Raw genomic sequence first — 24,397 nt, forward strand, 5'->3', positions numbered from 1 at the left:
CGTTCTTCGAAATCCCAAATCCACAAGGAGAGTCCAATTGTGTCGGTTGCGATGCCTGACCTTCCCAAAACTGGACGTGAAGAGCATGCGCCTTCCACCATTTGCACGCCCCCTGCAAGTGCTGAAAGGAGCACCCGCAGTCCAGTTCCTGATAGTCAGATTGAAGATGTCAGTGTTGAAGTACACCAGGATGAGGAGGATATGGGTGTTGCTGGCGCTGGGGAGGAAATTGACAAGGAGGATTCTGATGGTGAGGTGGTTTGTTTAAGTCAGGCACCCGGGGAGACACCTGTTGTCCGTGGGAGGAATATGGCCGTTGACATGCCTGGTGAAAATACCAAAAAAATCAGCTCTTCGGTGTGGAAGTATTTCAACAGAAATGCGGACAACATTTGTCAAGCCGGGTGTTGCCTTTGTCAAGCTGTAATAAGTAGGGGTAAGGACGTTAACCACCTCGGAACATCCTCCCTTATACGTCACCTGCAGCGCATTCATAATAAGTCAGTGACAAGTTCAAAAACTTTGGGCGACAGCGGAAGCAGTCCACTGACCAGTAAATCCCTTCCTCTTGTAACCAAGCTCACGCAAACCACCCCACCAACTCCCTCAGTGTCAATTTCCTCCTTCCCCAGGAATGCCAATAGTCCTGCAGGCCATGTCACTGGCAATTCTGACGATTCCTCTCCTGCCTGGGATTCCTCCGATGCATCCTTGCGTGTAACGCCTACTGCTGCTGGCGCTGCTGTTGTTGCTGCTGGGAGTCGATGGTCATCCCAGAGGGGAAATCGTAAGACCACTTTTACTACTTCCACCAAGCAATTGACTGTCCAACAGTCCTTTGCGAGGAAGATGAAATATCACAGCAGTCATCCTGCTGCAAAGCGGATAACTGAGGCCTTGGCATCCTGGGTGGTGAGAAACGTGGTTCCGGTATCCATCATTACTGCAGAGCCAACTAGAGACTTGTTGGAGGTACTGTGTCCCCGGTACCAAATACCATCTAGGTTCCATTTCTCTAGGCAGGCGATACCGAAAATGTACACAGACCTCAGAAAAAGAGTCACCAGTGTCCTAAAAAATGCAGCTGTACCCAATGTCCACTTAACCACGGACATGTGGACAAGTGGAGCAGGGCAGGGTCAGGACTATATGACTGTGACAGCCCACTGGGTAGATGTATGGACTCCCGCCGCAAGAACAGCAGCGGCGGCACCAGTAGCAGCATCTCGCAAACGCCAACTCTTTCCTAGGCAGGCTACGCTTTGTATCACCGGTTTCCAGAATACGCACACAGCTGAAAACCTCTTACGGCAACTGAGGAAGATCATCGCGGAATGGCTTACCCCAATTGGACTCTCCTGTGGATTTGTGGCATCGGACAACGCCAGCAATATTGTGTGTGCATTAAATCTGGGCAAATTCCAGCACGTCCCATGTTTTGCACATACCTTGAATTTGGTGGTGCAGAATTTTTTAAAAAACGACAGGGGCGTGCAAGAGATGCTGTCGGTGGCCAGAAGAATTGCGGGACACTTTCGGCGTACAGGCACCACGTACAGAAGACTGGAGCAACACCAAAAACGCCTGAACCTGCCCTGCCATCATCTGAAGCAAGAAGTGGTAACGAGGTGGAATTCAACCCTATATATGCTTCAGAGGTTGGAGGAGCAGCAAAAGGCCATTCAAGCCTATACAATTGAGCACGATATAGGAGGTGGAATGCACCTGTCTCAAGCGCAGTGGAGAATGATTTCAACGTTGTGCAAGGTTCTGCTGCCCTTTGAACTTGCCACACGTGAAGTCAGTTCAGACACTGCCAGCCTGAGTCAGGCCATTCCCCTCATCAGGCTTTTGCAGAAGAAGCTGGAGACATTGAAGGAGGAGCTAACACGGAGCGATTCCGCTAGGCATGTGGGACTTGTGGATGGAGCCCTTAATTCGCTTAACAAGGATTCACGGGTGGTCAATCTGTTGAAATCAGAGCACTACATTTTGGCCACCGTGCTCGATCCTAGATTTAAAACCTACCTTGGATCTCTCTTTCCGGCAGACACAAGTCTGCTGGGGTTCAAAGACCTGCTGGTGAGAAAATTGTCAAGTCAAGCGGAACGCGACCTGTCAACATCTCCTCCTTCACATTCTCCCGCAACTGGGGGTGCGAGGAAAAGGCTCAGAATTCCGAGCCCACCCGCTGGCGGTGATGCAGGGCAGTCTGGAGCGACTGCTGATGCTGACATCTGGTCCGGACTGAAGGACCTGTCAACGATTACGGACATGTCGTCTACTGTCACTGCATATGATTCTCTCCCCATTGAAAGAATGGTGGAGGATTATATGAGTGACCGCATCCAAGTAGGCACGTCACACAGTCCGTACTTATACTGGCAGGAAAAAGAGGCAATTTGGAGGCCCTTGCACAAACTGGCTTTATTCTACCTAAGTTGCCCTCCCACAAGTGTGTACTCCGAAAGAGTGTTTAGTGCCGCCGCTCACCTTGTCAGCAATCGGTGTACGAGGTTACTTCCAGAAAATGTGGAGAAGATGATGTTCATTAAAATGAATTATAATCAATTCCTCCGTGGAGACATTGACCAGCAGCAATTGCCTCCACAAAGTACACAGGGAGCTGAGATGGTGGATTCCAGTGGGGACGAATTGATAATCTGTGAGGAGGGGGATGTACACGGTGATATATCGGAGGATGATGATGAGGTGGACATCTTGCCTCTGTAGAGCCAGTTTGTGCAAGGAGAGATTAATTGCTTCTTTTTTGGTGGGGGTCCAAACCAACCCGTCATTTCAGTCACAGTCGTGTGGCAGACCCTGTCACTGAAATGATGGGTTGGTTAAAGTGTGCATGTCCTGTTTATACAACAAAAGGGTGGGTGGGAGGGCCCAAGGACAATTCCATCTTGCACCTCTTTTTTCTTTAATTTTTCTTTGCGTCATGTGCTGTTTGGGGAGTGTTTTTTGGAAGGGCCATCCTGCGTGACACTGCAGTGCCACTCCTAGATGGGCCAGGTGTTTGTGTCGGCCACTAGGGTCGCTTATCTTACTCACACAGCTACCTCATTGCGCCTCTTTTTTTCTTTGCGTCATGTGCTGTTTGGGGAGTGTTTTTTGGAAGGGCCATCCTGCGTGACACTGCAGTGCCACTCCTAGATGGGCCCGGTGTTTGTGTCGGCCACTAGGGTCGCTTATCTTACTCACACAGCTACCTCATTGCGCCTCTTTTTTTCTTTGCGTCATGTGCTGTTTGGGGAGTGTTTTTTGGAAGGGCCATCCTGCGTGACACTGCAGTGCCACTCCTAGATGGGCCCGGTGTTTGTGTCGGCCACTAGGGTCGCTTATCTTACTCACACAGCTACCTCATTGCGCCTCTTTTTTTCTTTGCGTCATGTGCTGTTTGGGGAGTGTTTTTGGAAGGGCCATCCTGCGTGACACTGCAGTGCCACTCCTAGATGGGCCAGGTGTTTGTGTCGGCCACTAGGGTCACTTATCTTACTCACACAGCTACCTCATTGCGCCTCTTTTTTTCTTTGCGTCATGTGCTGTTTGGGGAGTGTTTTTTGGAAGGGCCATCCTGCGTGACACTGCAGTGCCACTCCTAGATGGGCCCGGTGTTTGTGTCGGCCACTAGGGTCGCTTATCTTACTCACACAGCTACCTCATTGCGCCTCTTTTTTTCTTTGCGTCATGTGCTGTTTGGGGAGTGTTTTTTGGAAGGGCCATCCTGCGTGACACTGCAGTGCCACTCCTAGATGGGCCAGGTGTTTGTGTCGGCCACTAGGGTCGCTTATCTTACTCACACAGCTACCTCATTGCGCCTCTTTTTTTCTTTGCGTCATGTGCTGTTTGGGGAGTGTTTTTTGGAAGGGCCATCCTGCGTGACACTGCAGTGCCACTCCTAGATGGGCCAGGTGTTTGTGTCGGCCACTAGGGTCGCTTATCTTACTCACACAGCTACCTCATTGCGCCTCTTTTTTTCTTTGCGTCATGTGCTGTTTGGGGAGTGTTTTTTGGAAGGGCCATCCTGCGTGACACTGCAGTGCCACTCCTAGATGGGCCAGGTGTTTGTGTCGGCCACTAGGGTCGCTTATCTTACTCACACAGCTACCTCATTGCGCCTCTTTTTTTTCTTTGCGTCATGTGCTGTTTGGGGAGTGTTTTTTGGAAGGGCCATCCTGCGTGACACTGCAGTGCCACTCCTAGATGGGCCCGGTGTTTGTGTCGGCCACTAGGGTCGCTTATCTTACTCACACAGCTACCTCGGTGCAAATTTTAGGACTAAAAATAATATTGTGAGGTGTGAGGTATTCAGAATAGACTGAAAATGAGTGGAAATTATGGTTTTTGAGGTTAATAATACTTTGGGATCAAAATGACCCCCAAATTCTATGATTTAAGCTGTTTTTTTAGTGTTTTTTGAAAAAAACACCCGAATCCAAAACACACCCGAATCCGACAAAAAAAATTCGGTGAGGTTTTGCCAAAACGCGGTCGAACCCAAAACACGGCCGCGGAACCGAACCCAAAACCAAAACACAAAACCCAAAAAATTTCAAGTGCACATCTCTACTGTAAACTGTTACTTATCTCACATTCCTCCAAAGTGTGTCTCTCTGCAAACTCTCCTCTCCAGGGATCAAAAAGGAAGGTTTGAAATGCATTATCCTCTGTAGGCCACTTAACTTCATCAGACTGGGGTCCCCCCTCTCAGTAGGCCTCTTTCTGTACAGTCATGTTGACTTCTTCCCCAGTATTCTCCAGTCATTGTCAGCTGCATCTTAGCTATATCCAAGACATGGTTACCTCTCGCTCCTGGCCCATCTCCTCCTCCACTCCTCTGGACAAAAGCATTCCATTCTGCACTCCCCCCTCCCCATGCCCTGTTTCCCCACCCCCTGACAGCCTCTGCGTGTCTCTCTGTATATCCTCTGAAACCCAAGGCTGTCTGGGAGATGTAGTCTCTAAACACAAAATGGCCGGTGTCCAATTTCACATTTGCTGTCTGTCATAAGCGCTGAGCGCTACATGTAATTGAACATATCGACATGTTCATGTTGACATTAACCATGCCAATATTTAGCAGGTCGACTCTGATGTAATGCCGAAATGTTGTCAATGTAACATTTGTGTTATTCTCTCACCACACCAATGATAATTCTACCATTAACCCTAACAATATCACTAACCATCGTCCTAATGCTATCCCTGACTTTAATCGTAATGTTGACATTATCGACATTCTGTCTATACATTCATTTGGCAAGTGTCAACATTGATGACGTCAACATTGTAGCATGTCAACATAATAAATGTCAACCTTCTGGTGTCAACATTGGGAAGGTCAACATAATGATCACAGACATTGTGACTGCATACCACAGGAACTACACATTGCACTGTGCTAGCCTCTTGTAACGCACCATCAATATCATTTACTATAAATGTCCATGGGCAGGATGTATCATTTTGTATGTGATACCTCCCACCAGTTACCGCATGCATTGCAGCATTTATTAATGCCAAATGCATGAATTTATATGTACAACAAAGATCTTCCGATAAGAGCTGACCTTTGCGCTGTGAGGATATCCTGGTTTGTGACCTGGGAATACAAGTGCGCGTGTGCAGCTGTCAGTGCAAACCATGGGGGGAACTCTGTGCTAAGAAGCCCATAGTCTACTATACATCAAGTTCTAGAATGTGAAATATCCTGGAGCTTTTCCCTATAGCAGTGTTTTTCAACCACTGTGCCGTGGCACACTAGTGTGCCCTGAGCAGTCTCCAGGTGTGCCGCCATAGAAGCACAACCAGGCCTATCAGTGTTTTGCTGCTACTGAGGTCCTGGAACGATCAATACTGGTGGGTTTAGTGGTTGCAAAACCAGTTCTAATTTTGGGCCCGGGCAGTGTTGGGCTCTTCTGGCTTTCTCAGATGTGGCTCAGGCCAGGGACGTGCAGTCAGGGGAGGCAGTGCCTCCCCTGTCATTAATGATTAAGATAATACAAAGAAGATGCATATGACACATATTCTGTGTCATATGTATCTTCTTAATATTATTCTTTACATTGCTCCTCTCTTTATGTGCTTGGGAGGCACTGATCGTGGTGCCTCCCGTTGTCACTGGGGAAAGTATGGGGAGCGGGGGGCGGGCACGGGCGGGGACTAGCCATGGGCTGTAAAAGCCCATTGAAAATATATGGGAAAGCGGCACCATTAGTGGTGCCGCTTTCCTACAGGGACGTGCTTTCAACCTATGAAAGCACGTCCCTGTCACTGAGGCCACAGTGATTGGCCAGCGGATCCGTCACTGGATCCGCTGTCAATCACTGTGTGGGCGACGCTGGCGGAGGAGGTGCGGGCGGCTGGATGCGGCGATGGTCCGGGCGGCGGGATGCGGCGGTGGTTTGGGCGGCGGTGGAGCAGGCGGCGGGTTGCGGCGGCGGAAAATTACCTTGATCCTGCAGAGTTTGGCAGCGGAGCGGTTCCAGTTTCAAAAATGGCGCCTCAGCGTCATTTTTGAAATTCAAGATGGCCGCCGCGAGCCAATCACGGCTCGCCGCGTCATCGCTCCGCCCCCGGCTGACTTATATAAGTCAGCGCGAGGCGGAGGAGAGTCAGTCCGACGGCGGAGGAGGAGCAGTGAAGAGCTCCTGAAGAAAGAAGACGGCCGGAAGTCCTGGCTGGGCGGCGGCTATGCAAAAGAGCTTAGCAGCCGCCGCCCACCAGGTGAAGACGCTGGAAGCCCTGGGGGGGTGGCGCCCCCCAGGTGAAGACGCCGGAAGCCCTGGGAAGGCGGCGGCCACGCAAAAGAGCTTAAAGGCCGCCGCCCCCAGGTGAAGACCCAGATTAATAAAGCTTCTTTTCAAGACGTGTGGAGTTTTATTTTAATATTTTCTTTACAGGTGGACTACAGGTGCCAGCGGGCCCTTTATGTCCGGGCATGCTGGCACTTGTGGTTCTCCAAGTGCCAGCATGCTGGGGCAGGCTTGCTGGGACCTGTAGGCTACCTGTAAAGAACAATATTACTATTCTTTGCAGGTGGACTACAGGTGCCAGCAGGCCCTTTATGTCCTGGCATGCTGGCACTTGTGGTTCTCCAAGTGCCAGCATGCTGGGGCAGGCTTGCTGGGACCTGTAGGCCACCTGTAAAGAACAATATTAACACACAATGAACCCCGCACCCACCGCCACCAGGGGTGCGGGGCATAGCACTGGGCTATCAGCCCAGTGCTGGTTAGTGCTCGGGAGGGGGGACCCCATTTTTATTTTTTGGGGTTCCCACTGTCCGAGGAATTCCAACCCTATGGCATTACTCCCCCTGGCTGGTTCTGCCTAGTGCTGGTTTTCCTGATGTGTTGGGGGACCACACTTTTTTTTTTTTTCAGGGGGGGGGGGGGGGGGGGGGGGGCTTGTTAGCTGTCAGTGCCTCCCCAACCAGTGACCTCACCGCACGTCACTGGCTCAGGCGTTACCTATGGAGAAGCTGCGACATGACATCCTAGGACACGCAACTGCCCCATTCATCACCATTATATTTGAATGTGCCTTGGCAATATTTAAATCTTGTTCAGTGTGTCGCAAGTTGTAAAAGGTTGAAAATCTCTACTCTATAGACACCACCAGATAGTGTGTTGTATATCAGAAATAAGCTTCAGAAACTTTCCCATTCCAGAGCTTGATGCATGCCGGCACATTGCAGCCCCATAGCTTTCTATGGGGACTGTGAAAAAGAAAAAAATGGAACACCTCTCCAATGCGCGGGTCTGGCTGCCTACACTGTCTAAACCAGAGTATGGGCGTATCCCACTCCCAAGGTAACAATATATTGGCAAAAAAGATATGGAATAAACTGTGTTGGGCGCCAAATGACAATATACACTAATAGATGATCAAATACTGGAAAAAAAAAATTATGCGGACATCCCTTTACAATACTTTAGTTCAGGCGTGTAGAGGGTTCTCTGAGTTCCTCATATACGGAAGGGCGATCTCAGCAGAAACTTGATTCGTAGTACCATAAAATTGGAAAGATAGGAATATCTAGTGTAATACAGTTTTATTCCTTCACATCAAAAAATCACATAAACATATCATAGATCTCCAGGTTAAAACATAAAATAGAGCACATGCAGCATAGAAGGTGATCACCAAGCTGTGTATAGAGGTTGTAATTACCGGATAGTGGGAGGATAAGTAATCCTCAAACCAGCGTGTTCTTTTACACCAGGTAGCCTCCCGGGAAATGGCGTCCTGGATTCTACGGCAAAAACTCCTTCCACAGACAACAAAGAAAGCACCCCCAGCTGCGCCGACGCGTTTCAGGCCTTACTAGGCCCTTTTTCAAGGCTAATGTGCTCCTCATACAAACTAAGACACTTTTATTCACAGAGTATCCAATCACATTCTTAATCACAAGTATTAACACCTGTGAAGAAACATGGCCACCGCCATGTGTTGATTTAGGTTGTCATGACGACCATTTCCGGTCGTACACCCCAAACCATCTTTCTTATAAGATCTTGAAATCAGTCCTCTATGAAACCACACTAAAAAGTTAAACATTGATCCTACTACATTGTGAGAGTGTCACATCAGTTACCGCTAAACAGTGGCCGCTTAGTATTTCATCTCCGTGTCTGGATCATTTCCGGAGACCTCCGGTTGCTAGGTAACCGTTGGAGGTCAGCTGTTACGGACGGACCGTCACTTCCGCCCTTTTCATTCACTCCTCCACATACACGTCAGCTGTTACGGATGGACCATCACTTCCGCCCTATTGTTACACCAGGGCCGAAACTAGGATTTTTGTCACCCGGGGCAAAACAGTGATCCGGCGCCCCCCCTACACACACACACACACACACACACACACACACACGCACAGACAACCAACCCACCACCACGTGTAACTCTGTGCGAAGACTGACAATGCCATCAGCCAGTACCAGCTAACGGGCTATTTCCACTCATGGGTGTCCACGACACCCATAGAGCAGGAATAGAACCTGTGGCCAGCGCAGCGAAGCCCACAAAGGGCTTTTTTACACTCACCCCCTGACGGCATTCTGGCCGCCGGGATCCTCGCGTCGGTATGCTGACCGTGCATCGGCCACGTAACCCCAACCCATATATACTCCATGAGACAGGCACGGATAGAGACGGGGGCGATGGGGGCGGTCGCCCCCCCTAGCAAACTCCTTCCGACAGGCAGACAAACTGTCTGTGAAGTCCTGCTCCCTCCTCCCTCCTCCCTTCCTCACTCAGCTGGCTGTCAGCTATTGTCAGTGGCGCCGAGCCGAGCTCCCAGACGCAGCATCTCACAGCAGGTGCCCTTCCTCCCCACTCACCCCTTTGGCCTGGACGGCAGTAAATCAACATATTTTGTTGATTGAGACTGCTTTCTTGTGGCATCTAAACAGTGCTGATAAGACGAGGTCAGGAAGTGGCTGTGTGCTGGGGGCGTGGCTACAGTTACATGACAGGCCTGTGGGCTAATAGAAACAGTATAGTGTTGGGAGGGTAGAACCTGTTCTGTGTACACTGTACACAGGAAGAGGAAGCATAATGGAACTGTGCGTTCCATTTCTTTCTGTCCTGTGTTCCACTTTACTTTGCTGCACAGAGTGAGAGCACACTGCATTCCTGCACCCAGAGACCAGCCAGAGGGACTATCCTGCCAGTCTGCCACAGGGACCATCCTGCCAGTCAGTCACAGGGACCATCCTGCCAGTCAGTCACAGGGACCATCCTGCCAGTCAGTCACAGGGACCAGCCTGTTGCAGAGGGGCCATACAACCGGTAAGAGATCTTATTGTTAAATTCCCTAGGCAGGGTATTACAGGTTTAGTCTCCCATATGTACAATACGATAAAGGGTGTCTGTAATACTGTAGGTGCCCTTATACAGTAGGTTTTAAAACATACCTTGTATTTCATAATGTTAAAAATGACATATCACGTCCTATATTAAAACTATAGAGACGAGCGTAAAAGTACAGAAAGTGTGTATAAAAATACTATACAAAAAAACCTGTGTCTGCTAATTTGTCCTCTATTTGGTTAGTTTCTCATAAATAACACCGTACACATTCTATGAAGTATCAACTTGGAATTGTCTTCACCATATAATTAACCACCTACAAGGTGGCCCCGCTGTAGTCTTACAAATAAGTATTAGTTACAACTGTCTTCAAGTTCCTGTATATTATTGGTCCTATAATATGCATCAAATAGTTTATATATCACTGGGAGAGATCCAGCGCTACTGCATATGTAGGTTGTTCATAAATAGGCCACTTCGGATACAGCAGATGTCACATCTCACAGCATACGTCTCATTAGGCTCATTCAAATGTACCCAAAATGGATGGGATAAGAAAATATGGGGGGGTCATTCCGACCTGATCGTAGCTGTGCTAAATTTAGCACAGCTACGATCATCCACACTGACATGCGGGGGGACGCCCAGCACAGGTTCTATCCCGCCCCGCATGTCAGTCCCAGCCCCGTCGTAGAAGTACAAAAGCATCGGCGATGTTTTTGTACTTCAGGAGTAGCTCCCGGCCAGCGCAGCTTTTGTGTGCTGGCCGGGAGCTACTCGTCGCTGCCCGGGTCGCAGCGGCTGTGTGTGACGTCACACAGCCGCTGCGGACCAGCCACACCTGCGTTGGACGGACCGCGCCTACAAAACGGTGACCAAACGCCGCCGTGCCGCCTCCTCCCGGCCAGCAAACACCTCTGCCTGTCAATCAGGAAGAGTCGATCGCTAGGCAATGACAGCCGTCGCCTGTCAGCCATGCGCCGGCGCACTGCGGCGCATGCGCACTTCTGACCTGATCGCTACGCTGCGATGAATGGCAGCATGCGATCAGGTCAAAATGACCCCCATAGTGAAGTACTGTTTAATAATTTTAAAATTTCACATGACAAAAACATAAACTCCACACAGATCACATGTATTTCCAGTCCCACCCCCCATAGCAAGACGACCCGCCAAATTACTTGGTTGGGAAAGGCAGCCTCTAAGGTCCAAAGCCGGATCCCACCTGGGAAGGACCCGTTTCCAATTCCCAGGTGGGATCCGGCATTGGAGATGGGGGGGTGGGTGTAGTATGTTTTGCCGGCGGTCGGGTTACCGGCGCCCAGCAACAGGCGCCGGGATCCCGACCGCCGGCATGCCGACAGCTGGGCGAGCGCAAATGAGCCCCTTGCTGGCTCGCTACGCTTGCCACGCTGCGGGCACGGTGGCGCGCGTCCAGGGGAGTTGCGAACCCCCAAGAGGGAGAATAGTTGTCGGTATGCCGGGTGTCGGGATTCCGGCGCCGGTATACTGAACAGCCGGCACACTGAATACCACCCGTAAGGGGTAATAATATGCCACTTGTTACCATTTGTATCAATAAATGTTGGTAGTATCCCAAAGATCTCTGATTGATACAATTATTCTAAGTAATTATAGTTATTATCACATTTATACTATTTATCATCTTAATATAAGGTGCTTATATAGAGTCAGTCAATCATCAAGGTTTATAATACTGTATTTCATAACAATGTCAACATATCATAAAACTTGATTGACTGACTCTATTTCAGCACCTCATATTAAGATGAGAAATAGATGAGAATAATTACTCCAGACATTTGTTTTAATTTAATATATTTTTTTGCTATACCCTAATATTAGGGGATTACAACCTTTTATACTTTAGGTATCACAACTGTACATGACGTGTCATAAATTATGATGAACATATCTTTGGAAGATGTAATATTGGGGAACTTTGATTTGATGTGTTGTAGAAGTGATTATTATACCAAACACCCACTAACAAATCCTAAACCTGCTTGGCTGGCAATATATCCCTACCAGCTATTAGGGTGTCATTTATAATCAAGGGATCTCTCCCACTGATATATAGACTGTTTGATACACATTATAGGACCAATATTATGTAGAAACTTGAAGACAGTGGTAACTACTACTTATTTGTGAGACAACAGCGGGGCCACCATGTACAGTAGGTGGTTAATTGGGAAGCAGTCACTTTCCCGGCATATAGGATCCCGGCGATCAGGATACAGACGCCGGAATCCCGACAGCCAAGGAAATGCCAGCAGACGGAATCCCGAATGGGGCCCCTAATTCCTACTCGGGGGGTTGTCCACACCACCCCCCAAGGGGGAATTTAATAGTGTGGCGAGCAAAGCTCACCACCAGGCCTGGAACGTGGTGAGTGCAGCGAGTCCGCAAGGGGACACGCTGCTGTCGTCACTGGGACTCTGGCGTCGGTTGTTTGTTGCTTTCATTGTTGTTATTTATAGCTATTTAGTGTTTTGCTTAAAATAAAGCAAATAAACTTAAAATATATTTATTTGTGTGATGGAGGAATTGGGACTGGATAGGGGAGGAGTCAAGACTGAAGAGGGGAGGAGTTGGGACTGGATAGGGGAGGGGTCAAAATTAAACAGTAAACCGCCCCCCCTAAAAGAAAAGTCTAGATCCGACCCTGCCATGAGAGCAAAGGGCTGGTAGCTGCTATATAGCTTCTTTTCTAGACATTTAGCTGGACTCAGGGGGTTATTCCGACACGTTCGCACGCTGCGGTTCATTGCAGCGGTGAGAACGGGTCGGAACTGCGCGTGTGTGGCGGCCGCATTGTGCAGATGCGTCATTGCCCGGCGACGACAGTCTCCGGGCAGCGACGCCACATACAAAGAAAGTGGTCACAGCGGCAACTGCAAGAAGATTGCAAGGAGGAAGGCGTTCCGGGGTGTCAACTCTCCGTTTTCCGGACGTGGAGATCCAAACGCAGGTGTGTCCAGGCGTTTGGAGGGCGGATGTCTGATGTCAATTCCGGGACCTTCATCGCTGGATCCATCACACAGGGTAAGTAACTGCAGGGCTGGTCTTGTTTTACATAAAACTTTTTTAGCATAGCAGGGCTGTACAAGCGATCGCAGCCTTGCTATGCTAAAATACACTCCCCCATAGGTGGCGTCTAGTTGATCGCACGAGCAGCAAAAAGTTGCTACGTGCGATCAACTCGGAATGACCACCTTAGTTAGACATTTGGGCTACAGATGAAGTTAAAAAGGAAATAATATCCCATACATTGATACATATGTAAAATCACACACATACATACTGTCACACATCTAAACACATACACGCACGCATACATTCACTCACATACATAGTCACACACCTGTATACATACATAGTCACACATACATACATACATATAGTGACACACAAGCACGCATACAGATATGTAGTGACACACCTATTCACATACAGTCACACACATGCACAACACATTCATACACACACATATAGTAGTTGCACACACATACAGTGCCCCTTCACTGTGTCACACTCACTATTTAGGCTGTGCTGTGCTGCTGCTCTTCTCCCCTCCTCTCTTCGATGGTGCTGGCTGGCCTGTCACTGTGAGTATAGTGCCGTGTAGCTCCGCCCCTTTTTCGGACCTCCGGCTGCAGTCATTAATTTTTCCAGCTCAGCAGTGCAATAGTGCACTGCTGCGGTGATCAAAGGCAGCAGGGGTGGCTGGGGTAACTTGTTCCCTGTGCCCCCTCTTAGGGCACAACAGGTAGCACATGACTGTCCACATAGAAGAAACTGAAAGTAAACTACAGCTCCCGCAGCAAGGGCTTCTGGGAGCTGTAGTTTATTTTCAGTTTCATCATACGGCAGCCTTGTGCTGCTCCGACGAAGGGACCTGTGCGCATCGGGACTCGGAGGGGGTGTAAGCATTGCGGCGCCCCCTCCAATCCAGCGCCCAGGTCACATGCCCCCCTAGCCCCCCCTTAGTTACGGCTCTGGTTACACTCCTCCACATACACGTCACTAGAAGTTCTAGTATGGAGCGCTATTTACTTCCTCGATATCCTCCTGATGGTTGCTAAGCAACGCAGTCCCGTTTATAAAGATTGTCAGTTGTAGCTGTCATCCAACACAATAGTTCATTTCCACAGTAGGTAGAATAACTGTATGATAGTCCATATTCCGAGCCTATTGATTGGAAGAGCAGTTTTATAATATAAAACATGCCGATTTCTGGCATTTCAAATACACACAATATAATGAATGTAAATACCATAAAGAGAAAAATAAAAAAAAAAAGAGAATACAGAGGATAATATAAATACGGGGTAAATAGTAAATATAAGAAATATTTAAATATATTTAAAAAAAAAATATATATTTTTTTTTAAATTCATAAGAACCATTTAACTTCGAAATCTGAATTGAGACCCCCGGGTATGAGTGTATTAAACTTATAAATTAATTGCATCTCCATTTTGGCCAGTAATTAAGGGGTATTTCTTTGACGGTGATTTGCTTCTACCCGTTTTAACCCAACAAATCTTATTATATGGCCTGGGTCACAATTATGAATTTTTTAAAAATGATTCGAAAGCGCATGAGTTTCAAGACCTTTCTTAACATTTCTCAAGTGCTCACTCACACATACTTTTAAAGGCCTTGATGTTCACCTATGTAGAACATATGGCATGAACACTCTATGGCATATATAACGTTCTTTATATTGCACGTAATAAAGTCGTTGATCTGGTGCATCTGTCCGTTAATCTCCAGTTTTTCTATTTTCTTCCCACTGTCTATCTTGATGGTTCTACACCCAACACATGACCCACACCGGTGAAAACCTGTAGTGTTAATCTGTCCTTTTTTCTTTAGGGTCAGGAGATCACTTCTAACAAGGTTGTTCCTTATATTGGGAGCCTTTTTATAGATAAACACTGGTTTTTCTGGCAGAATATCTATCAGTATTGGGTCTTTTTTCAAAATATTCCAATGTTTCCTAATTGACTGTTCCAGGGATTTATGTTGTATACTATAACTCGTTACAAACGCGTATTTGAAGCGATTGGAATTCCCCCTGGTCTGTTCTTTATCTTTCAAAAGTTCTACCCTATTGATTTCCGAGGTTTGTTCCTTAATTTTCCTGACATGTTCAATTTCATATCCACTTCCTTGGAATCTTTTCTCTAGTTGCTCAGCTTGTTGTTCAAACACTAAGTCCTCAGAACAGTTTCGTCGGATTCTCTTGAATTGGCTATTCGGTATCGACTTTAACCAGTTGTTATGAGGACAGCTGTTTCTGTCTATGTATGTTTGGGAGTCTGTAGGTTTGGTATAAGTTTTTGTACATAGATTGCCATCCTTAATGTATATTGTGATGTCAAGAAAGTCTATACTCTCCATACTTATGTGGAAGGTTAGACTTATATTCAATGGATTACTGTTTAGATAAAAACAAAAATTGTCCAATTCTTCCCTCCCTCCTCTCCATATGTAGATAATGTCATCAATGTAACGTTTCCATGACACCAGGTTCGCCCCAAATGGGTTGGGTCCCCAGACATAGTCCGATTCCCATTTTCCCATAAATAAGTTGGCATAACTTGGGGTGAACCTGGTGCCCATGGCCGTCCCGACCTTTTGGAGGTAAAAGTCTCCATCAAACATAAAGAAATTGTTTACTAGAATAAATCGGACTCCCTCTACAACAAAATTCTGAATGTTGGTATCAATTTCACTTTTGTTGAGAAAGTCGGAAACTGGTCCTATTCCTGCTTCATGATCAATAATCGTGTATAGGGATTTGACATCCGCTGTAACCAGCAACATGCCATCCTCCCAAGGGACAGTGGGTAGATAGTTTAATAAATCCTTAGTATCTTTAAGATGGGATTTATTGGTTAATACCAATGGTTGTAGATGATAGTCGATCATTTCTGATAAGTTGGCAGTAATAGACTCGATTCCTGACACGATAGGACGTCCGGGAGGGTGTTGTGTGTCTTTATGAACCTTAGGGAGAAGGTATATGACTGGCATAGCCGGATCCTTATTTGAGATAAATTCCTGCTCTTTCTCATTCTGTAGTATGCCTATACTCCTGTTCACCTCTTGAACTTCTTATAGTATTGTTCCCGTCTCTTATAGACCTATTCTCTCGCTCTCTATTTAGTCTCGGTGGAGAGGGTGTTCTCATTTCTCTGTCCTCCTGATCTATTTCCTCTTCATGTTCAGCTTTTTCAGTCTTTTGTTTTTTATCTCTAATATATTTCCTTATTTTTCTGTCTATTAAGGTCTTTTCTACTTTTTTGATATTAGCTTCTATCCTTTGTTCAAGCTCTTTAAAGTCATTGAGATCAGAAAAAGGGGTTACCAGATCTCTATATACCTTAATTTCACTATCTAATTTCTCTAATTCTCTTCTTCTCTCTTCTACAATTAGATTCATAAGTGAAAATGAGCAATCGCTAATTATCCTCTCCCATTCCTCCTTAAACTCTCCTGATGAACTATCAAAGGAGGCTTGTTTGTTAATTTGGAGGCCTTTAGGGATTATTTGATTTTTTATATATTTTTCCAGCATCACTGTCTTTCACCAAATTTTGTTTTCTTTGATGAGAGTTTTCTCTAACTTCCTCATGATTTCTTCTAAACTTTCATCCAATAACTCAATATGTTCTCCATCGTCTTTAAATAAGTTATCTAAGGTAGATCTCCTATGCTCTCAATAACTGAACATTGTCACCGCAGCACTTTCAGAGGTTAGTTCCTGGGAAACTAGTACGTGTGAAAAAGAAAAAAATGGAACACCTCTCCAATGCGCGGGACTGGCTGCCTACACTGTCTAAACCAGAGTATGGGCGTATCCCACTCCCAAGGTAACAATATATTGGCAAAAAAGATATGGAATAAACTGTGTTGGGCGCCAAATGACAATATACACTAATAGATGATCAAATACTGGAAAAAATAAATTATGCGGACATCCCTTTACAATACTTTAGTTCAAGCGTGTAGAGGGTTCTCTGAGTTCCTCATATACGGAAGGGCGATCTCAGCAGAAACTTGATTCGTAGTACCATAAAATTGGAAAGATAGGAATATCTAGTGTAATACAGTTTTATTCCTTCACATCAAAAAATCACATAAACATATCATAGATCTCCAGGTTAAAACATAAAATAGAGCACATGCAGCATAGACGGTGATCACCAAGCTGTGTACAGAGGTTGTAATTACCGGATAGTGGGAGGATAAGTAATCCTCAAACCAGCGTGTTCTTTAACACCAGGTAGCCTCCCGGGAAATGGAGTCCTGGATTCTACGGCAAAAACTCCTTCCACAGACAACAAAGAAAGCACCCCCAGCTGCGCCGACGCGTTTCAGGCCTTACTAGGCCCTTTTTCAAGGCTAATGTGCTCCTCATACAAACTAAGACACTTTTATTCACAGAGTATCCAATCACATTCTTAATCACAAGTATTAACACCTGTGAAGAAACATGGCCACCGCCATGTGTTGATTTAGGTTGTCATGACGACCATTTCCGGTCGTACATCCCAAACCATCTTTCTTGTTAGATCTTGAAATCAGTCCTCTATGAAACCACACTAAAAAGTTAAACATTGATCCTACTACATTGTGAGAGTGTCACATCAGTTACCGCTAAACAGCGGCCGCTTAGTATTTCATCTCCGTGTCTGGATCATTTCCGGAGACCTCCGGTTGCTAGGTAACCGTCGGAGGTCAGCTGTTACGGACGGACCGTCACTTCCGCCCTTTTCCTTCACTCCTCCACATACACGTCAGCTGTTACGGACGGACCATCACTTCTGCCCTATTGTTACACTCCTCCACATACACGTCAATAGAAGTTCTAGTATGGAGCGCTATTTACTTCCTCGATATCCTCCTGATGGTTGCTAAGCAACGCAGTCCCGTTTATAAAGATTGTCAGTCGTAGCTGTCATCCAACACAATAGTTCATTTCCACAGTAGGTAGAATAACTGTATGATAGTCCATATTCCGAGCCTATTGATTGGAAGAGCATTTACCACCTTAGTCCAGGATGATATAAGAGGGATGACCACTCATGGAGTCAAGTACAATCTGACTTTTAAAGAGAGGGCGGCACTCAAATCTCTTAAAACAAATACCGAACTTGTGATCAAACCCGCCGACAAAGGCGGAGGGGTGGTGGTTATGGATAGGGCATGGTACGTCAATGAAGTTATACTTCATTTAGCTGACAGGACCACCTACCATAAATTAAGAGCTGACCCCACATCTAAAATTCAAGAAAAACTAGAGACCCTGGTGAAAAAGTATGGGATTCTGAAAATACTGAATGAGAAAGAGCAGGAATTTATCTCAAATAAGGATCCGGCTATTCCAGTCATATACCTTCTCCCTAAGGTTCATAAAGGCGCACAACACCCTCCCGGACGTCCTATCGTGTCTGGAATCAAGTCTATTACTGCCAACTTATCAGAAATGATCGACTATCATCTACAACCATTGGTATTAACCAATAAATCCCACCTTAAAGATACTAAGGATTTATTAAACTATCTACCCACTGTCCCTTGGGAGGATGGCATGTTGCTGGTTACAGCGGATGTCAAATCGCTATACACGATTATTGATCATGAAGCAGGAATAGGACCAGTTTCCGACTTTCTCAACAAAAGTGAAATTGATACCAACATTCAGAATTTTGTTGTAGAGGGAGTCCGATTTATTCTAGTAAACAATTTCTTTATGTTTGATGGAGACTTTTACCTCCAAAAGGTCGGTACGGCCATGGGCACCAGGTTCGCCCCAAGTTATGCCAACTTATTTATGGGAAAATGGGAATCGGACTATGTCTGGGGACCCAACCCATTTGTGGCGAACCTGGTGTCATGGAAACGTTACATTGATGACATTATCTTCATATGGAGAAGAGGGAGGGAAGAAAGCTATGTACAAAAACTTATACCAAACCTACAGACTCCCAAACATACATAGACAGAAACAGCTGTCCTCATAACAACTGGTTAAAGTCGATACCGAATAGCCAATTCAAGAGAATCCGACGAAACTGTTCTGAGGACTTAGTGTTTGAACAACAAGCTGAGCAACTAGAGAAAAGATTCCAAGGAAGTGGATATGAAATTGAACATGTCAGGAAAATTAAGGAACAAACCTCGGAAATCAATAGGGTAGAACTTTTGAAAGATAAAGAACAGACCAGGGGGAATTCCAATCGCTTCGAATACGCGTTTGTAAAGAGTTATAGTATACAACATAAATCCCTGGAACAGTCAATTAGGAAACATTGGAATATTTTGAAAAAAGACCCAATACTGATAGATATTCTGCCAGAAAAACCAGTGTTTATCTATAAAAAGGCTCCCAATATAAGGAACAACCTTGTTAGAAGTGATCTCCCGACCCTAAAGAAAAAAGGACAGATTAACACTACAGGTTTTCACCGGTGTGGGTCATGTGTTGGGTGTAGAACCATCAAGATAGACAGTGGGAAGAAAATAGAAAAACTGGAGATTAACGGACAGATGCACCAGATCAACGACTTTATTACGTGCAATATAAAGAACGTTATATATGCCATAGAGTGTTCATGCCATATGTTCTACATAGGTAGAACATCAAGGCCTTTAAAAGTACGTGTGAGTGAGCACTTGAGATGTGTTAAGAAAGGTCTTGAAACTCATGCGCTTTCGAATCATTTTTAAAAAAATTCATAATTGTGACCCAGGCCATATAATAAGATTTGTTGGGTTAAAACGGGTAGAAGCAAATCACCGTCAAATAAATACCCCTAAATTACTGGCCAAAATGGAGATGCAATTAATTTATAAGTTTAATACACTCATACCCGGGGGTCTCAATTCAGATTTCGAAGTTAAATGGTTCTTATGAATTTTTTTTTTATTTTTTTTTTAAATATATTTAAATATTTCTTATATTTACTATTTACCCCGTATTTATATTATCCTCTGTATTCTCTTTTTTATTTATTTTTCTCTTTATGGTTTTTACATTCATTATATTGTGTGTATTTGAAATGCCAGAAATCGGCATGTTTTATATTATAAAACTGCTCTTCCAATCAATAGGCTCGGAATATGGACTATCATACAGTTATTCTACCTACTGTGGAAATGAACTATTGTGTTGGATGACAGCTACGACTGACAATCTTTATAAACGGGACTGCATTGCTTAGCAACCATCAGGAGGATATCAAGGAAGTAAATAGCGCTCCATACTAGAACTTCTAGTGACGTGTATGTGGAGGAGTGTAACAATAGGGCAGAAGTGATGGTCCGTCCGTAACAGCTGACGTGTATGTGGAGGAGTGAAGGAAAAGGGCGGAAGTGACGGTCCGTCCGTAACAGCTGACCTCCGACGGTTACCTAGCAACCGGAGGTCTCCGGAAATGATCCAGATACGGAGATGAAATTCTAAGCGGCCGCTGTTTAGCGGTAACTGATGTGACACTCTCACAATGTAGTAGGATCAATGTTTAACTTTTTAGTGTGGTTTCATAGAGGACTGATTTCAAGATCTTATAAGAAAGATGGTTTGGGATGTACGACCGGAAATGGTCGTCATGACAACCTAAATCAACACATGGCGGTGGCCATGTTTCTTCACAGGTGTTAATACTTGTGATTAAGAATGTGATTGGATACTCTGTGAATAAAAGTGTCTTAGTTTGTATGAGGAGCACATTAGCCTCGAAAAAGTGCCTAGTAAGGCCTGAAACGCGTCGGTGCAGCTGGGGGTGCTTTCTTTGTTGTCTCTGGAAGGCGTTTTTGCCGTAGAATCCAGGACGCCATTTCCCGAGAGGCTACCTGGTGTTAAAGAACACGCTGGTTTGAGGATTACTTATCCTCCCACTATCCGGTAATTACAACCTCTATACACAGCTTGGTGATCACCTTCTATGCTGCATGTGCTCTATTTTATGTTTTAACCTGGAGATCTATGATATGTTTATGTGATTTTTTGATGTGAAGGAATAAAACTGTATTACACTAGATATTCCTATCTTTCCAATTTTATGGTACTACGAATCAAGTTTCTGCTGAGATCGCCCTTCCGTATATGAGGAACTCAGAGAACCCTCTACACGCCTGAACTAAAGTATTGTAAAGGGATGTCCGCATAATTTATTTTTTCCAGTATTTGATCATCTATTAGTGTATATTGTCATTTGGCGCCCAACACAGTTTATTCCATATCTTCTATGGGGACTGCAGTGTTGCCAGGTCTCAGTGTATACTGAAGATATGGAATGTGGCAGATCTCCAAAAAATTTACGATTTTCTGAGGTTTCACTGCATTTTTAGGGTTGATACATTCTGGCCCATAGGAGGCTACAGATTATATTTGGTAATTGAATGAAAGTTTTAACTACTCATAATATCAGCCAACAACCTGGCACTGTGAACGATGTTTAATGTTTGTTTTGCATATCACCAGAGGGAAATGAGGCTGTCGTTCGTTCTCAGGGCATTATCTACTTCCTCTACAAGGGCACACTCTTTTCCATTTAAGGCACAGCACATTTTCAAGCAGCAACCAAACAAAATCTGTGCTAATTTACTTTACCGTAACCATGGAAAACAGAGGAGAATCCTGGCAGCAGAACGCAGTTCTAGACGGAGGACTCCTTCCCAACCAAGGCAATGAGACTTTGATGAAATATGATGAAGGGACTCAAGATACTGTGGTGATGATACCATCCACAGATCGTCCAGAAAAAGACTATCTAGTGTGGTCCATCTTCAATACTGTGTATGCGAATTTCTGCTGTCTGGGATTGTGGGCACTTATTCTTTCTGTAAAGGTGAGAGATACTAAGGGAATCAGTTTACATTTTCAAACCCAGTAGAATTATTCCAACATTACAATAGGATATATGTTTATCTAGTTCTGTCTGGGCAGCACCCTCATTGAGATGCCACAGATGAGAGCTGACGTTGATAAAACCACCTTTAGTGGAGCTATGTCTCATCTATAGAAACTTCTTTACAGTCAGCAGCCTTGCCACGGTGAGTAGAACTATGGTTTTAAAAGATTCAGGACCTGATTCAGGGGAAGTCGCAAATTTCGTCGCCATCCTTGCATGCGCAGTGTGACAGTATGCAAATGCCACAGGGGGCATCTTGTATAACAAGACGGCTTATCTCATGCGCTGACTGCATCTGAAGGTGCTCAGGATGTCCGACAAAACTAGGTTGCAGGTGCCAATTAAACTGCATCCAAGGACGCAGCCACTGGCTTTGGCCCGCACAGAAAATGGGATCAATATGCCCCATTTTCTGGACCCCAAAGTGCCTGCAGCTTGTCAATCAGTCAATGGGGACCAAATCTGGGACAGCATTCAGGGTTGAATCAGAACCACAATTCCCATCCTGAAGTAACATGGGGTTTCTCAGAGGGAGGACATTTATTCTACATATAACTGGTAAAACAAGGGTCATTTTTAATTATCTGTCTTTAAATGTTTTCTCTTAAGAGAGTTTTCAAGGAATAATGAAATGTAATTCTTGTTTCTTGGTCTGTAGAAAAATAGAAATGCAGTCATCACAGATCTGTTTCAAGGCATTCTTATTTTGGGGGATTTAGACAATGACAGCAGCATGTTCCACAATTAAATATTGTGGGGCAGATGTACTAAACCTTAGAGAGTGATAAAGTGGAGAGAGATAAAGTTCCAGCCAATCATCTCCTAACAACAATGTTACAGGCTGTGTTTTAAAAATGACAGTTAGGAGCTGGTTGGTTGGTACTTTACCTCTCTCCACTTTATCACTCTCCACGGCTTAGTACTTCTGCCCCTACTGAAAATGTCCTAAAGAGGGTGCAGTGCAAAGTAGGACAACCCTTAATCATACAGTGTACATCAGTGGTGGAACTTCTGGGAGGTGGACCAAGGTGCAAAAATATAATTTGGGCCCCCTCCTCCACCCCACCCCAAGTTCACAATATGCCACACTGCGGGTTATGGCCTAAGGCAGGGGGAGGCAGAGGGTGATAGGGGGAGGAAGAGGAAGGTCATTCAGGCAGTGGGGCCCACCCTGCTCTATGCACTGGGGAATTCATGTTACAATGCTCAGGTCTGCGGGGGGTTGTGGGGTGGTGGTGGTGGTGGTGGTGGTGGGGGGGGGGGGGGGTGTCAAGGGATAACTCATTGCTGGTCTGGTCAGCAGTGGGACCCTAAGTCCTCATGGGCCCCGGTGCAATGCGCCTGCTGCACCAATGATAGTTCCGCCTCTGGTGTACATGCCTCCACATACAGTAAGTATAGCAAATACAGCATAACTGGCTTTTGAATGAGCAGTTTGATGTTGTTTCATTTACGTCTGAATTCAAAAGCCAGTTATACAGTAAACAGAGTTGTGTTACGCTGTTTATATTTTCAGATTTTAATTTTGTGGTTTAACAGATTTATTCACAAATTCCATATATACAATCGGGATGCGATTATGTGACCGCCGGTCATATTACCAATGCTGGGATCCCAAACGCTGACCAACAAGGACTATTCCCTTTCAACGACACCCATAGAGTCGGAATAGAACCTGTGGCAAGCGCAGTAAGCGTGCAAAGGGCTTCGTTGCGTTTGTGCCGCCCCACTGACCATCTAAAAGTAAGGATCCCGGCGTCGGTATGGTGACCGGAGGTCTCCCAACCGCCGGTCACCCGAACCCAACCCATACAATCTTCATGTTCCACTTTGGTTTTGGTGTTTCTTGAAATGCCATTCTGCACTGCATTTGCTAATTTGGAATTCACAGAATTTATAGTCTATGGGGTATATTTACTAAGGTCCCGATTTTGACCGAGATGCCGTTTTTTCATCAAAGTGTCATCTCGGTAATTTACTAAGCAATAATAACGGCAGTGATGAGGGCATTCGTAATTTTTTGGAAGTCCAAGAAAAAAATTACGAATGAATACACCATCGGTCAAAACGCGGCTGTTTAAGTATGAATCTCGGTAATTTACTAAGAAGTGCAAAGCAAAAAAAAACCAAACACTGCCGTGAAAAATTACAACTCGTAAAAAAGTGCTAAAAAAAAACAGACCTGCTTTTTTAATCCGTGATTGTATAGGCATGCAGGGATCCATGAGATCCGTGCATGTATATCAGTGGGAAGGGGTGGGAAAGTGGTTATTTTGTTAAAAAAAATTGCGTAGGGTCCCCCCTCCTAAGCATAACCAGCCTCGGGCTCTTTGAGCCGATCCTGGTTGCAGAAATATGGGGAAAAAATTGACAGGGGTTCCCCCATATTTAAGCAACCAGCATCGGGCTCTGCGCCTGGTCCTGGTTCCAAAAATACGGGGGACAAAAAGAGTAGGGGTCCCCCGTATTTTTAAAACCAGCACCGGGCTCCACTAGCTGGACAGATAATGCCACAGCCGGGGGTCACTTTTATATAGTGCCCTGCGGCCGTGGCATCAAATATCCAACTAGTCACCCCTGGCCGGGGTACCCTGGGGGAGTGGGGACCCCTTCAA

The 24,397-nt window shown here is 45.6% G+C and overlaps 1 protein-coding gene and 1 long non-coding RNA gene across 6 annotated transcripts in view; one reads left to right on the forward strand and one right to left on the reverse strand.

The window, feature by feature from the left end:
- The window catches only part of LOC134969034 (general transcription factor II-I repeat domain-containing protein 2-like), a 473,133-nt gene extending 459,501 nt beyond the window's left edge, over positions 1–13,632 (reverse strand). For all 5 annotated transcript variants that reach the window (XM_063944746.1, XM_063944745.1, XM_063944742.1 and 2 more), the window contains exon 1: positions 13,392–13,632. The gene's annotated coding sequence lies outside the window, so the exon portion shown is untranslated. The remainder of the gene's footprint in view (positions 1–13,391) is intronic.
- LOC134969038 (uncharacterized) overlaps positions 9,197–24,397 on the forward strand; it is a 56,898-nt gene continuing 41,697 nt past the window's right edge. Inside the window, exon 1 of the long non-coding RNA XR_010189381.1 lies at positions 9,197–9,807. This is a non-coding gene — a long non-coding RNA (uncharacterized LOC134969038). The remainder of the gene's footprint in view (positions 9,808–24,397) is intronic.

Source organism: Pseudophryne corroboree, chromosome 11, assembly GCF_028390025.1.
Source record: "Pseudophryne corroboree isolate aPseCor3 chromosome 11, aPseCor3.hap2, whole genome shotgun sequence".
Lineage (NCBI taxonomy): Eukaryota > Metazoa > Chordata > Amphibia > Anura > Myobatrachidae > Pseudophryne > Pseudophryne corroboree.